General features: G+C 48.0%; 1 protein-coding gene across 5 annotated transcripts in view; it reads right to left on the bottom strand.

Annotated features, from left to right (window-relative positions):
- The window catches only part of LOC118701537 (SET-binding protein-like), a 217,798-nt gene that overhangs the window by 172,807 nt on the left and 30,085 nt on the right, over positions 1-14,906 (bottom strand). The window lies entirely within an intron of this gene.

The following is a 14,906-nucleotide window of genomic DNA, read 5'->3' as shown; positions in this document are numbered from 1 at the left end:
CCCAGGGGACGACCCCTACCCGTTTGCACTGCTTTCAGCCCCTCCATCGCCACTGGCAGCGCTGGAACTATCGCCGCCACAGCCAGGGGATTGGTTCTCCCCTGCCCTGTGAAGAGCAGCTGGCGAGCCACTGCGACAGCTGGTCCCGCTCTAGCCGCCGGTGATGGCTGCCTCCATTCAGCAGGGAGCAGGGAGCAGGGGGACAGCTTTGCACTGCCCCACAGGCCACTTGGCCCTGCTGGCTGGCCCCGCCGGCTGGCCCCGCCTTCTCCCCCCCACAAGTCGGGGAGCAACTCCTTCATGGCCAGCAGGAGCTGCAGTTCCCGGCTCAAGATCCCCCCCCACATCACAGGTGAGGGCGGAGCCATCTCTGCTGTCAGCAGTCGCCACAACCATACTGGATGCTCCATCAGCTCCTTTGTCATCAGCCACAGAGCCTGCGCAGATGTACTGGCCACACTCATGGTCAGCGCCTGCTGGCGGGCGTTTCTTCCAGCCAACGTCAAACCCCCCACCGGCTTCCCCCTCCTTTTCCATAGTGCCTGCGCAGACGACAGCAGCTGTGACCGCTGCATCAGCAGCGTCTCTCCGAATGGTAAATTGCACAACTGGAGCTGTGTTCCCTTTCGCCCTCCCACCTTTAGTTGCGGAACAACTGCCTTCTCCTCCTCCCTGCGTGGCAGCTGACTTGGTTGATTTAATGTCTTTTGCAGCTTCGGCATTGCAGCCCACAGCGACGGCAGCAGTGCCCCTGGCCGTGCCGCCCGCCACCGCTCCTCCAGCTGTGCCATCCACCTCTAGACCCCCAGCCCCAGCACAGCTGGCGGCCGGCCCCCCTGCATCTGGGCTTGTAACCAGCCCCTCGACTTCGGAGCCTTCAGCCAACCCACCACTCCCTGCTGCCCACAGGCTGTCCTCCCCATCCCTGGATGGGGACAGCAACAGCGATGAATGCCAATGGCCAGCCCCCCAGCGGGGCCGTGTCTTGGCAGCAGAATGCTAGCACCGACAGGCGGCATCACCATCCCTGAGTAATCTCTGGACTTTGCCCCCCTGTCGGGTGACCGTGTGCCCTGGGAACCCTCGCCGCTTTTGGGAAGCAGTTAAGACGCGAGATTCAGAAACTGGGGATTGGAACCTGTTCGAAAGGGTGGGAATGCCACAATGTGAAGCTAACACCACACTAGATCCGGGAGAAGGGTCCACAGATGTCAGTCAAACAGTTAATCCAGCATCTGTGGAGGAGACACGGGTGGTTCAGGAACACAATGTTCCACCACAAGGAGAGATTCAAGCTTTTCCCATGTATAAAGCTGTCCCAAATTCAGAACACACTGACAGGCATGATGTAATTGTCTGGTGGGTGGTCCAAGATTTGCAAGATAAGGTTGCAAAATATGGCCTTGGCTCCATGCAAGTTATGCAAGTTCTCAGAATGCTAAACACAGACCTGCTTGCTCCATTTGATATTAGACATATAGCTCAGGCACTGTTCCAGCCTGTGCAATTTAGGGGTTTTCTGGACAACTGGAGGCAGGACGCTGAAAGGGTTGCAGCAGACAACAGGTATTTGCCTCAGGGAGATCCTAGGTTTTACGTGGGAGTGGACATTCTCCTCGGAGAACAGGCCTTTTCCAATCCTGATTTTCAGGCTACCTGGGACTCTGCTGTTCTTGAGCAGAGTCAAAGGGTAGGATTTAATGCATTGTTAAAAACTATTGAAATGGCCTCCCCCAGGCCATGATATACGTCAATAACTCAAGGAGCAGGTGAACCTTTTCTGCCATTTGTCGAGAAGCTTGCAGCTGCCCTGGAGAAACAGGTTGAGGATATCTTGAGGCAGGTTTTATGCAAGCAGTTAGCTCAGGACAGCGCAAACAGTGAGTGTCAGAAGATCATAGATGTTCTTTCAGGCAACCCGATGCCAACAGACATGGTCAATGCGTGTGCCAAAATAGGTGCTGCAGACCACAAAGTGTCTGCTCTGACAGTTGCTTTACATCCAGGCCAGAAATCCTCAGGGAGCAGACAACAGAAAAAAGGCAAAAATAAGGGCAAGAAAAAGCAAGGAACACACAAGCAAACAGGGCCAAATACCAATTTCTTGTGCTCTAGATGCCTAAGGGCAGGTCATTATGCAAACCAATGTAAGTCTAAATATTATGCTAATGGCCAATCTTTAGTAGGCCCGGGAAACAGGAGGATGAGCACACAGGGGAATTGCGCTCTGACACAAGTGATTCCTCAGGGCATGGCGCCAGCTCAGCCCTGCCCAGCCAGCTCAGAGGCAGCACCCATGGCTCTGCTGGGGTGGATGTATGTACTGCAACCATGGTCATCTTAGAATCCTGTCATGGACCTAAGGTTCCTTTGGATGTGTTCGGACCTTTGGGACAAGGACTGAGCGCACTGCTTGTAGGAAGATCTAGTGTAACCCACCAAGGAATTTTTGTTCACCCAGGTGTCATTGACTGGCTTTTCAGGTCAAATTTGTGCTACAGTTTCCACGCCCACCCCCCCACCCCCCCCCCATCACTATTCCGGCAGGGACTTGGATTGCTCAACCTGTGCCTTTTCAGTCATGTGTCCCCAGGACTGGCCAGCAAATTTGTGGGAATGGTGGCTTCGAATCCACGGGACAAATCTTCTGGTCAGCAGATATTTCTGCTTGGCGACCCCAGATGATGTGTACCCTCACCCTACCAGGTGCCCACCCACCGAAGATCGAGCTTCAAGGTTTGATCAACACAGGGGCAGATGTGACAGTCATCTCCTGTGGAGACAGATGGGCATGCCAGCACTCTCCCTTGGAGAGGTATCCCTTGAATGGGCTATGATAAGATCTTCTCAAACTCTCCTGGACTGAGAAATCCTCCTTGGTCATGGTGAGTTCCCAGCATGCTTTGGAACCCCATGTAGATTTGTTGTGATTGATTGGTTTTTCCCCCTTTGTACCACCCCTGCTTTTCCCCATAAAAACCCCAGTTTCTGCCCTGTTCAGGAGGGAGCTGCCGTCACTGGCGTCCTTCGCAGGGTGCTGGAATAAAGGCTACCTCTGTGGAACAACCACACAGTGCTCCTGTCTCTTTGTCCCTGTGTTGGCCAGGGTACACCTCGCAAAGCAGAGCTGAAATCACTAAGATCTGAAATCACTGCTAAGAGCTGAGCTGCCTGCCCCTTGCTGAAGTTACTCTGTGGCTGAAGGACTGCCTAAGACTCCTAGAAAGTTGTCTCTTGCGGGACCTATCTCTGGGAAGGTTGCAGTATCCAGGTTGAGCCATCAGACCCCTGACCAGCCACTCCCAACAGTCTTCCTCTCTGAGTGGCCTCCTACATGGCCTTTGGCTCCCGTAGGGTCGGCCATTGAAGGGGTGGTGGGTGCAGCACATACCTTGGTAAGCCAATGGTCTGTGCTGATCAGTAGCGTAAATGGGCAGACAGCTGCAGTTCAGCTCTATATCACTCCAGCTCCAATCAATCTTTGGGGGCAGGATGTATTGACTGCCTGGGGAATATGAATTGGGATGGATTTTTAATTAGGGCCACTGTGTTGAAGGGCGGAAGATATCCTATGCTGCCTTTACAGTGGCTGGTGGACAAACCCATTTGGGTACACCAGTGGCCCCTGACAAAAGAAAAATTGGTCGCCCTTGTGAATTGGTTCAGGAACAACTTCAACAGGGACACATTGAGTCTTCTACTAGTCCCTGGAATAGTCCTGTCTTTGTGATAAAGAAAAAATCTGGGAAATGGAGGCTGTTACAGGACCTCCGAAAAATTAATGCAGTGATGGGAAGCATAGGGGCACTGCAGCCTGGTATGCCCTCACCCACCATGCTCCCCGTGGGATGGGAAATCTTGATCATTGATTTGAAAGATTGTTTTTTCACAATTCCTTTGCATCCGGATGACAAACCAAAGTTTGCCTTCACAGTGCCTTCAATCAACAATGCCAAAACTGTGCAGCGATATCAATGGAAAGTTTTGCTACAGGGCTGTCACAATAGCCCAACTATTTGTCAGTGGTATGTGGCTCAGGCCTTGTCCGGAGTCCGCAAACAGTTTCCTGATGCACCTTGTTATCATAGCATGGACGACATCCTGGTGGCAGCACCCACCCAGGATGAGTTGCTGAGGATATGGCCTCAGCACTTCGCAGCTCTGCATTCTTATGGGCTGCAGGTAGCTCCAGAGAAAATTCAACAGCACCCTCCTTGGAAATATATGGGAGTCAAAATTCTCGACCGAACTATTCAGCATCAGGAGGTGCAATTCTCGGATTCTATTAAGACCTTGAATGATGCCCAGAAATTGATGGGTGTCATCAGTTGGTTGCGTCTTTACTTGGGACTGACAAACAACTGTCCCTGTTGTATGATACTCCAAAGGGGGATCCTGACCTGAGATCACCTCGGAAATTGACTCCTGAGGCGCGACGAGGGCTGGGGGAGGTCCAAAAGGCTGTTTCTGCTTGTCACATTCATCAAGTAGACCTTTCCATTGATATCACTGTCTTCATTACCAATCCAGATTTTTATCCTATGGGTATCATTGGCCAATGGAGTGACAAATGGTTTGATCCTTTGCACAATTTGGAATGGGTCTTCTTTCCCCATCAACCAAAAAAGACTGCACCCTCATTGTTTGAGCTGATTGCTCATTTAATAATCAAATGCCATCAACGGTGTTTGCAATTGAGGGCAGCTGATCCTGCAACGATCATTCTTCCAGTAGAATGGGAAGATTTTGAATGGAGCTTTGCTAACAGTGCTCCTTTGCAAACTGAGCTGCAGAACTTTTCAGGACAGATATGCCCAGTCACAATTTATTGCAGTTGGCAAAAAAAACAATCTGTCATAGCTGGGTGCCAGTGCAAGGGCCCACCGTCTTCACTGACTGTTCTGGAAAAACGGGGAAAGCCATTGTTACCTGGAAGGATGAATCTGGATGGCAAATGCTGGAGAGCCATGAGTCAGGCTCAGCCCAACTGGTTGAGTAAAAAGCCGTTGTCATGGCATTCCAGAAATTTTCTCAGGTGCCTCTGAACTTGGTCACGGATTCTGCCTATGTTGCAGACATAACCAAGTGTTTGGATTGTTCACTTCTGAAAGAAGACAATAGCACAGTTTTGTTTCAGTTATTGAGAGCCTTGTGGAGTGCAATTCAGGCCTGAGTTCATTCGTATTACATCTTGCACATTCGGAGTCACACCAAGTTGCCAGGTTTCATAGTAGAAGGTAATGCCAGGACTGACAGGTTAACTAACCCTGCATGGGTAGTGCCTCAGCCTGACAAGATTGCGCAAGCCAAAGCATCACATGATTTTTTCCATCAAAATGCACATACCCTGCAAAAACAATTTCACTTGACACCAACTGAGGCTCTTGACATTGTCAGTTCTTGTGCTGACTTTCATGGACTTGCTGTACCTTTACCACCGGGGGTGAACCCCAGAGGCCTAAAGGCCTTGCAGCTTTGGCAAACAGATGTTATTCACATCTCTGAATTTGGCCGACTTAAGTATGTGCACGTGTCTATTGACACCTTCTCCTCCACCATGTGGGCCTCTGCTCACACTATAGAAAAGGGTCCCGACGTGATTGCCCATTGGAGGATGGCTTTTGCAATCTTGGGAATACCTTATTCTGTGAAAACTGACAATGGCCCTGCCTATGTCTTGCAGAAGACGCGGCAGTTTTTACGTTTATGGGGAGTGTCACACAAACTTGGTATCCCGCACTCTCCAATGGGCCAGGCCATTGTTGAACATGCTCATGGTACCTTAAAGCAAAGGGGACAACAAAAAAAGGGAATGCCTGGGGAAACCCCACATAGTCGATTGGAAAAAGCTCTATATACAATCAATCAACTTACAGTGCCACAGAATTCAGAGAATCCTGTCATTTTAAATAATTTTCTCTCATTGCATTCTTCTGGTGAGATGCACCTGCCTCGAGCGAAAGTCTGGATACGGGAGCTAGCCACTAATAAGTGGGAGGGCCCATACGACCTTATCACTTGGGGCCATGGGTATGCATGTGTTTCCACAGACACTGGAGTGGGATGGGTACCTGCGAGGTGTGTCCGCCCTGATTTGAGACACCAAAAGCAGAACGTGGCCAACAGGCAACCTCCAAACAATGATCAAGATGTCAACCATCAATCAGATGGCCCCTCCATGAGTGGGTAGTGAACATTGCATCCTTTCTTTGTTTCTGAAAAATGACTGTTGACAGGCTAGACTGTCAGTTCTTTGAAGAAATTAATGATAAGTTGTTATATTAGACTTAGTATTGAGATTGTATTAGAATAGGTAACTGTCCTAGGTTGATAAGGAAGTGAGTTTTTTGGGATGCTGTGGTCAAACCAATAAGTGGTCAGATTTGAATATTGGCACCTGGTGTGACCACTGAAGACATGGATATACCTCTGAGAACACAGGGGGTTAAAAAGCAGAAAACTCCCAGGGGAACTCTCTCTTGGTTCTGGTCAGTGAAGAAGGTCAGACCTCCCCTGCCCAGCCCCGGGCTGGGTGGGGCAGGGGAAGCCATGTGGCCTGGGTTGAGGTAGGCTGGAGCCCCCTGCAGGACGGAGGGGTAGAGGAGCACTGAGAGGCATCGGGCAGCCCCCCCTGGGAGAGAGAGGGGGAGAGAGAGAGCCTGTGCCTGTGCCACCTTGAAATTTGATACCATATGCCAAAGGAGAACGGGAGGGGGGGGGGGGGGGTGCAGCAAGAAGGTGCCCAGCCGCTGTGGGAGTTCTGGGCGGGCAGAGACCGAAATTTTAACCCTTTTCTTGGACAATGGAAACCTTACAAATACTGATCCTCCTGAATCTGAATGAGAAGAGAGATAGAGAAGAAATAGAAGGAAATGGGCAAGTGTGACAAAAGTTTGTGTAAGTGAAAGATGTCAGAAGAAGTTGAGAAGAATCTTAGGTGGGAGGAGATGATGGAATGGCCTTTGGCTAGACTCTTTTCTTGGATAGCCATGGACATAACCATTTTTTTCCTGTAACACAGAGACTGTGTTTAGGGGGAGGCAATGGCTTGGAGCCAAGAGAGTAGAGTGATGTTATATGAAGGAGTGGTGTGAACAGAGATGATGGATGAAGAGGGTGGTGGTGCCCTCTGGCTTCAGTGAAGAAGAAGATCTCTGTTCTCGAAACCCCTCGGCCCCAGGGGGTGAATTTGGGGGGGACTGGTGTCACGATTTGACGCTGGCACAATGCCAGTGCCCCCATGAAAATATATGCTCCCTGGTGTCTGCTGCAAGATGTGACCAAGAATAGAGCAAAGCAGGCTCCAATTTAAGAATAAAGAAGAAAAACTTTATTAACCTACAACTATATATAAAGAGAAACACACACAGAACTCGGAATGAAAACCTTCCAAAAACATTCCTCCTCCCCCCACCAAATTTCCAATACATCCACCCCTCAGATCATCGACTCTCAGTTCATCATCACCCTTCAGATAATCAATTTTCAGTTCATCAAGGAGAGAGGAGTCCCTCTTGTCTTATAGGCTTCCCCGGGAAACACAGTTGAAACCTCGTGTGTTTCCGTGTCACAGGTGGCACCACCCGGAGATCATTTGCCATCATGACATCTTCTTTCCATGCCCAGTGCTCTCACCACTGCGCATGGACCAGAGCTGCTTCTAGGGTTCCCCTTTTAAGGATGCTTTGCCCAGTTCCAAAAAAAAGCACAGTCTCTCACTTTCAGGACACCTGTCCCCCCCAAATTTCACCCCCTGGGGCCGAGGGGTCTCGAGAAAAAAGATCTTCTTCCCTGAAGATGGAGGGCACCACCACCCTCCTCACCCTTCGTCTCTGTTCACGCACTCCTTCACATAACATCACTGCACTCTCTTGGCTCTAAGCCATTGCCTCCCCCTAAATGCAGTCTCTGTGTCACAGGAAAAATGGTTCTATCCATGGCTATACAAGAAAAGTCCAGCCAAAGGCTACTCTATTATCACCTCCCACCTAAGATTCTTCTCAACTTCTCTCGTGGCCCATTTCCTCTTATCTTTATCTCTCTTCTCATTCAACTCCAGGAGGATCAGCATTTGTAAGGTTTCCATCATCCGAGAAAAGGGGTAAAAATCTAAGGCTCTGCCTGTCCAGAACTCCCACATTGCCCTGCCAGGCACCTTCTCGCTGCACACCCCCCCCTCCCCGCCTCTCCTTCCTGGCTGGCCGTGCTGCTCGCACATGATATCGAATTTTAATGTGGCACAAGCACCAGCGCTCTCTCTCTGTCTCTCTTTCGGGGGGGGGTGGCTGCCCGATGCCTCTTGGTGCTCCTCCACTCTTCCATCCTGCAGGGGCCTTCACCTCCCTTCCCTGTCCAAGGCCCGGCCTACCTCACCCGGCCACATAGCTTCCCTTGCCTGCCCAGCCCGCAGCCGGGCAGGGGAGGTCTGACTTCTTTCACTGACAGAACCCAAGAGAGCTTCCCCCTGGGAGTTCTCTGCTTTTAACCCCCTGTGTTCCCAGAGGCGTATCCATGTCCTCAGTGGCCACACCAGGTGCCAATATTCAAATCTGAGCACCTATTGGTTTGACCACAGCATCCCAAAAAACTCACTTCCTTTTCAAACCAGGACAGGGGGACTGGTGTCCCAAAAGTGAGAGACTGTTGCTTTTTTTTGGAACTGGGCAAAGCATCCTTAAAAGTGGAACCCTAGAAGCAGCCCTGGTCCATGCTCAGTTGTGAGAGCACTGGACATGGAAGGAAGATGTCATGAGGGCAAATGTTCTCCAAGCAGCACCACGTGTGACATGGAAATACAAGAAGTTTTGACTGTGTTTCCTGGGGAAGCCTATGGTACAAGAGGGACTCCTCTCTCCTTGATAAACTGAGAATTGATTATCTGAAGGGTGGTGATGAACTGAGAGTTGATTATCTGAGGGGTGCTAACTGGATTGATAATCCAAAGTTTTGTCTCACTGTGCTGTGTTGGAAATTTGGTGGGGGAAGGAGGAATGTTTTGGAAGGTTTTCATTCTGAGTTCTGTGTGTGTTCCTTTTTACATATTGTAAGTTAATAAAGTTTTTCCTTTATTCCTAAGCTGGAGCCTGCTTTTCTCTATTTCTGGTCACATCTCACAGCAGCAATTGGAGAGAATATATTTTCATTGGGGCATTGACATTGCGCCAGTGTCAAACTATGACAGTAAGTGACTTTAAGATTAATAGTGTGTTTCTGGTAAGAGGGAATCACAAGATTTTATCACTCTGACCATTTCAAAATGGCATCTGACTGAGGTTCTGATTGATAACTAGCAACTGCTAGAGGAACCTCTGGAGCTGTGTTTGTTCTCCTTCCTGCAAGGGACCCCACAGAGGATTACAGATACCACCTCCTCCTTTAAACAAAAAGGGGGACCTGTGGAAGTGACAGCCTGGTCAGAGAGTGAGAAAATTAGTTAAGTTTTCCCAGAATTGGCCTGAGAGACTTTAGGGAGTTGAAGATAAAAAATGATAGCTTATTATCATAAACAACCTGCAGGTGGGGTTTTCCTACTCTCCGTTTTCTTGTTTTTCTCAAAGATTTTTTATAAGAAAGGCATCTTGGTAATTAGCCAATCAGGTGAAATGTATTGATTAATTGATCAACTAGGTCTATCTGTATTGGAACAATGTATAAAAGAGGATCCGAAGTAAAGATGCGCTATGCTATGCAAACCAGCCTTCTGGTGAGTCTGTATTGTTTCTTACTCAGTAGCGACAAGATTGAGCCAACTTGCTGAACTCAAAGACATCCAGTTGGCCCTGGACATTGCTGAAAGAGAGAAGTGGTCAAAGCTCTACCTTTACACTGATTTGTGGATAGTAGCCAATGCTCTTTGGGACTGTCTGGAAAGGTGGAAAAAGGCCAACTGGCGACGTAGGGGAAAACCAGTCTGGGCTGCTGAAGAATGGCAAGACATTGCCACTTAGGTAGAGAAGCTACCTGTGAAAGTCTGTCATGTTGTTGCCCATGCCCTCAAGAGTCAGGCTAATGAGGAGCACTAAAACAAGAAACCGGTAGATCAGGCTGCAAAAATAGAGGTGTCACAGATAGATTTGGACTGGCAACACACAGGAGAGTTGTTCCTAGCTTAATGGGCCAATGATGCCTCAGGCCATCAGGGCAGAAATGCCACCTCTAAATGGGCACGAGACCAAGGAGTGGATCTAACCATGGACAGTAACTCCCAGGTCATCCATGATTGTGAGACGTGTGCTGTGATCAAACAGGCCAAGCAGGTAAAGCACCTGTGGTATGGTGGGCAATAGTCCAAATATAAGTATGGGGAGGGCTGGCAGACTGAATACATCACATTGCCTCAAACCTGCCAAGGCAAGCGTTATGTGCTCACAATGGTAGAAGCCATCTCTGGATGGTTGGGGACCTACCCTGTACCTCACGCTACTGCCTGTAACACCATTCTGGGCTTTGAAAAGCAAGTCCTTTAGAGGCATGCTATCCCTGAGAGAATTGAGTCTGACAAAGGAACTCATTTCAAGAACAACTTTATAAACACCTGAGCTAGGGAGCATGACATTGAGTAGGAATGCCATATTCCTTATCATGCACCAGCTGCTGGCAAAGTGGAGTGGTGCAACGGTCTTCTAAAAACAACCTTGAAAGCCCTGGGTGGAAGGACTTTCAAAAATTGGGAGCTGCATTTAGCAAAGGCTACATGGTTAGTTAACACTCAAGGTTCCACCAATTGAGCTGACCCTGCCCAATCTGAACCCCTGTGTACAACAGACGGGGATACAATTTCGATGATACACGAGAGGTATGCTAGGAAAAACTGTTTGGATTAATTCTACCTTGAGCAAAAGACAAACCCATCCATGGGGCTGTCTTTGCTCAGGGACCAGGTTGTACCTGGTGAGTGATGCAGAAGGATGGAGAGACACGATGTGTACCTCAAGGGGACCCTGTTTTGTGGTTAGCCGCCTGTCACACTGTGCCTGTATCTAGATCTAGACATATATATATATATATATATAATTAGGGTAATGCACGTATGTATATAGTTTAAAAGTTTAAATTTGTTGTAACATGTTGGTATGGGAAAATATTCAGGGTGGATAATGTTGGAGATTAGGTTGTTTTTTTTTTTCTCAGGGATTTTTCTCCCATTTGTTTCCTAAGAGATGATAAAGACCGGTACTTAAGAGAACAAAAGATGTGACCAGGAGGAGAAGGAGGGTGAAGGGTGCAGCTGCCTACTCTCATAGCTCGTGGTTTTCTCTTGGGAAGGGCAGAGATACCACAAGATTTTGTCTGGGGGTGAAGGGCTGGGCTCCCCCTCTCTCTGGGGATCAGAGTGGAGACAGGTAGGGTTTGGTGCCGGACCACTGCTGCCCGGAGGATTTGCTGTCACTGCAGAGCTTTTGTCACAGAATTCACAGAATCACAAGGTTGGAAGAGACCTTAAAGATCATCGAGTCCAACCTGTTCCCTGACACCTCAACTAAGCCATGGCACTGAGTGCCACATCCAATCTTTTTTCAAACACATCCAGGGATGGTGACTCCACCACCTCCCTGGGCAGACCATTCCAGAACTTTATCACCCTTTCTGTAAAAAACCTTTTCCTAATATCCAACCTATATTTCCCTTGATGTAGCTTGAGACTGTGTCCTCTGGTTCTGTCAGTTGCTGCCTGGTGAAAGAGACCAACCCCTACCTGACTACAATCACTGTTGGGATCGATGAAAGTTTGACAAGAAAGTCTCAAAGATATGTATGCTATGTATGCTTGGCAAAAAGATTTTTGAATGTAGAATCCGAAGAAGGAATAGAAATGAAAGCAAGTTTTGATATAGAAGAATAATAGATGGGTAAATTGACAATTGTTGAGCCAGTCTTGCTGGACAACTAAGAAGGCAAAGGTTATGTCAAGATGGAAAGAGGCTTTATGACTTAGAGCAAAGGATAAGCTGACCACAAAAAAAAAGATGTTTTTACCAAGCAGAAAGATAGCACAGGCAAACAAGACTGCCAATGCTGCAAGTAGAAAAAAGGTCTCAGAGTTTTCCACTGCTAGAAAACTGAAAAACAACTTCTAGCTTAAACTGTAATGTACTAACTTTTAGTGATTGGAGAATAGTAACATGAATATGGCAATTATAGTAGTTATGATAGGCTATAGGTAAAATTTAAGGTATAGATTGGTTCTTCTGTATTAACATGCTCAGCAAAGAAAAGTATATAATGCAATGTAACCAAAACTAAAGGGTCTTCAGGCTTGTCTATAGCTGGAGCTGACAGCTGTAGGTGCAGGCTCTGTCACCTACAACCCTGGAGTGCTGTAACATCTTGGATACAATAAATTGCATTTGGAAGAGCCACCTGAAGTCCCACATCTCTCATTGAGGCTCTTACTAACCACCTTTCAGGAAGTTGTAGAGAGTGATAAGGTTACCTCTGAGTCCTCTTTTCTCCAGGCTAAACAACCCCAGCTCCCTCAGTCGTTCCTCATATGGCTTGTGTTCCAAACCCCTCACCAGCCTTGTTGCCCTCCTCTGGACACGCTCAAGCGTCTCAACGTCCTTACTAAACTGAAGGGCCTAGAACTGGACACAGTACACAAGGTGCGGCCTCACCAGTGCCGAGTATAGGGGAAGGATGACCTCCCTGGTCCTGCTGGCCACACTATTCCTGATACAGGCCAGGATGCCATTGGCCTTCTTGGCCACCATGGCACACTGCTGGCTCATGTTCAGCAGCTGTCGACCAGTACCCCCAGGTCCCTTTCTGCCTGGGCACTGTCCAGCCACACCGTCCCCAGCTTATAACATTGCAGGGGGTTATTGCGGCCAAAATGCAGGACTCGGTACTTGGATTTATTAAACTTCATCCTGTGAGACTCAGCCCATCCATTTACCGTTCCAAGTCTCTCTGCAGAGCCCTCCTACCCTCGAACAGATCGACACACAATCCTAGCTTAGTGTCATCTGCAAACTTACTAATGAAAGACTCAATCCCTTCATCCATGTCATCAATAAAGATAGTAAACAAAACTGGCCCCAGCACAGACCCCTGAGGGACACCACTGGTAACTGGCTGCCAGCTGGATGCAGCACCGTTCACCACCACTCTCTGGGCCCTGCTATCCAGCCAGTTCTTAACCCAGCAGAGTGCCCCTGTCCATGGCATGGGCTGCCAGCTTTTCCAGGAGTATGCTGTGGGGGACAGTGTCAAAGGCCTTGCTGAAGTCCAGGTACACAACATCAACAGACTTTACTGCATCCGCCAGTCAGACAATTCTCTCTCTCAGTTTTTTTCCTGGAGAAGCACAGAGAGAAGAAGAGAAAACAATTCTTATCTCTACTTGCTGCTCCTGTTGTTTTTGCACATGTGGAATGTGTTAGGAAGATTGTTTACCTGAAGGGAGTTCCTAATTGGATTCTGGTGATGGTTGTTTATAATAATTGGCCGATTGGGTCAAAGCTGTATCCTGGCTGTCTTGAGACAGTCATGAGTTTTCTTTAGTATGTAATTTAGTATTCTTTGTAGTATAGTATTCTTTATATAGTATAGTATAATGTAATATAATATAGATTTAATAAAGCAATTGTTCAACCTTCTGAATCAATGGAGTCAGATGCCAATCATTCCCTTTGTCTGGGTTACCCTGCATTCTTCGATAAAATACGACCTACCCCTCCTAAACCCATGCTGGCTAGGTCTAATACCCTGGCCATCCTGTAGGTTTTGTGTGATGGCACTCAATATAAACTGCTCCATGACCTTACCAGGTACAGAGGTCAGGCTACCTGGCCTATAATTGCCAGGATCCTCCTTCCCACCCTTTTTATGCAAGGGCGTCACATTGGCGAACTTTCAGTTATCTGGAACCTCACCAGTGAGACAGGACTGCTGGTAAATGATGGAGAGCAGCTTTGAAAGCTCATCTGCCAGCTCCCTCAACACCCTGGGATGAATCCCATCTGGTTCCACAGATTTATGAATATCCAAGCGGCTCAGCAGTTCTCTGACTGCCTCCTCTTGGATAATGGGGGGACCATTCTGCTCCCTGATATCACTGAGCAACCCAAGAGGACAGTTATCCAGAAGGCAAGTCTTCTCACTAAAAACTGAGACAAAGAAGGCGTTAAGCACATCTGCCTTCTCTTCATCTGCAGTTATAGAGTTCCCTTCTGCATCTAATAAAGAACAAAGGTTGGCCTTACCCTTCCTTTTACCATTAATATATTTTTTTACACATTTTTTGTTATCCTTTACAAAACTCGCCATTTTAAGTTCAAACTGAGCTTTAGTCTCCCTATTTTTTTTCTACATACTCTAGCAGCCCTCTTAAATACTACCTGAGAAACCCGACCCTTCTTCCAAAGATAATACATCCTTTTTTTATTCCTGAGTTTCTCCAAAACCTCCTTGCCCATCCAGGCTGGACATTTGCCTCGTCGACTTGTCTTTCAGCACACAGGGACAGTCTGTTCCTGTGCCCTGAAGATCTCTATTTTCAAGCACACCTACCTTTCCTGGACTCCCTTATTTTTAAGGACTAATTCCCAAGGAACTCTCTGAATAAGTCTCCTAAGCAGGCCAAAGTCTGCCCTCCAAAAGTCCAATGCAAAAGTCTTATTAATGTTCCTCTTGACTTCACCAAATATTGAGAATTTTACAATTTCATGATCACTATGCCCCAAGTGGCCTCCAACCACCACATCTTCCACGAGCCCATCTATATTTGTAAACAACAGGTCTAACATAGTCCTTCCCCTGGTGGGCTCACCCACCAGCTGTGACAAAAAGTTGTCCTCCACACACACTAAAATTTTCCTAGACTGCCTCTTCTCAGCTGTATTGAGTTCCCAACAAATGTCCGGCAGGTTGAAATCAGCAACAAGAACAAGGGCTGATGATCCAGA

The sequence above is a fragment of the Molothrus ater genome, chromosome W (assembly GCF_012460135.2).
Source record: "Molothrus ater isolate BHLD 08-10-18 breed brown headed cowbird chromosome W, BPBGC_Mater_1.1, whole genome shotgun sequence".
Classification (NCBI taxonomy): Eukaryota; Metazoa; Chordata; class Aves; order Passeriformes; family Icteridae; genus Molothrus; species Molothrus ater.
The sequence above is the reverse complement of the archived record's forward strand: the minus strand, read 5'-3'. Positions and strand labels throughout refer to the sequence as shown.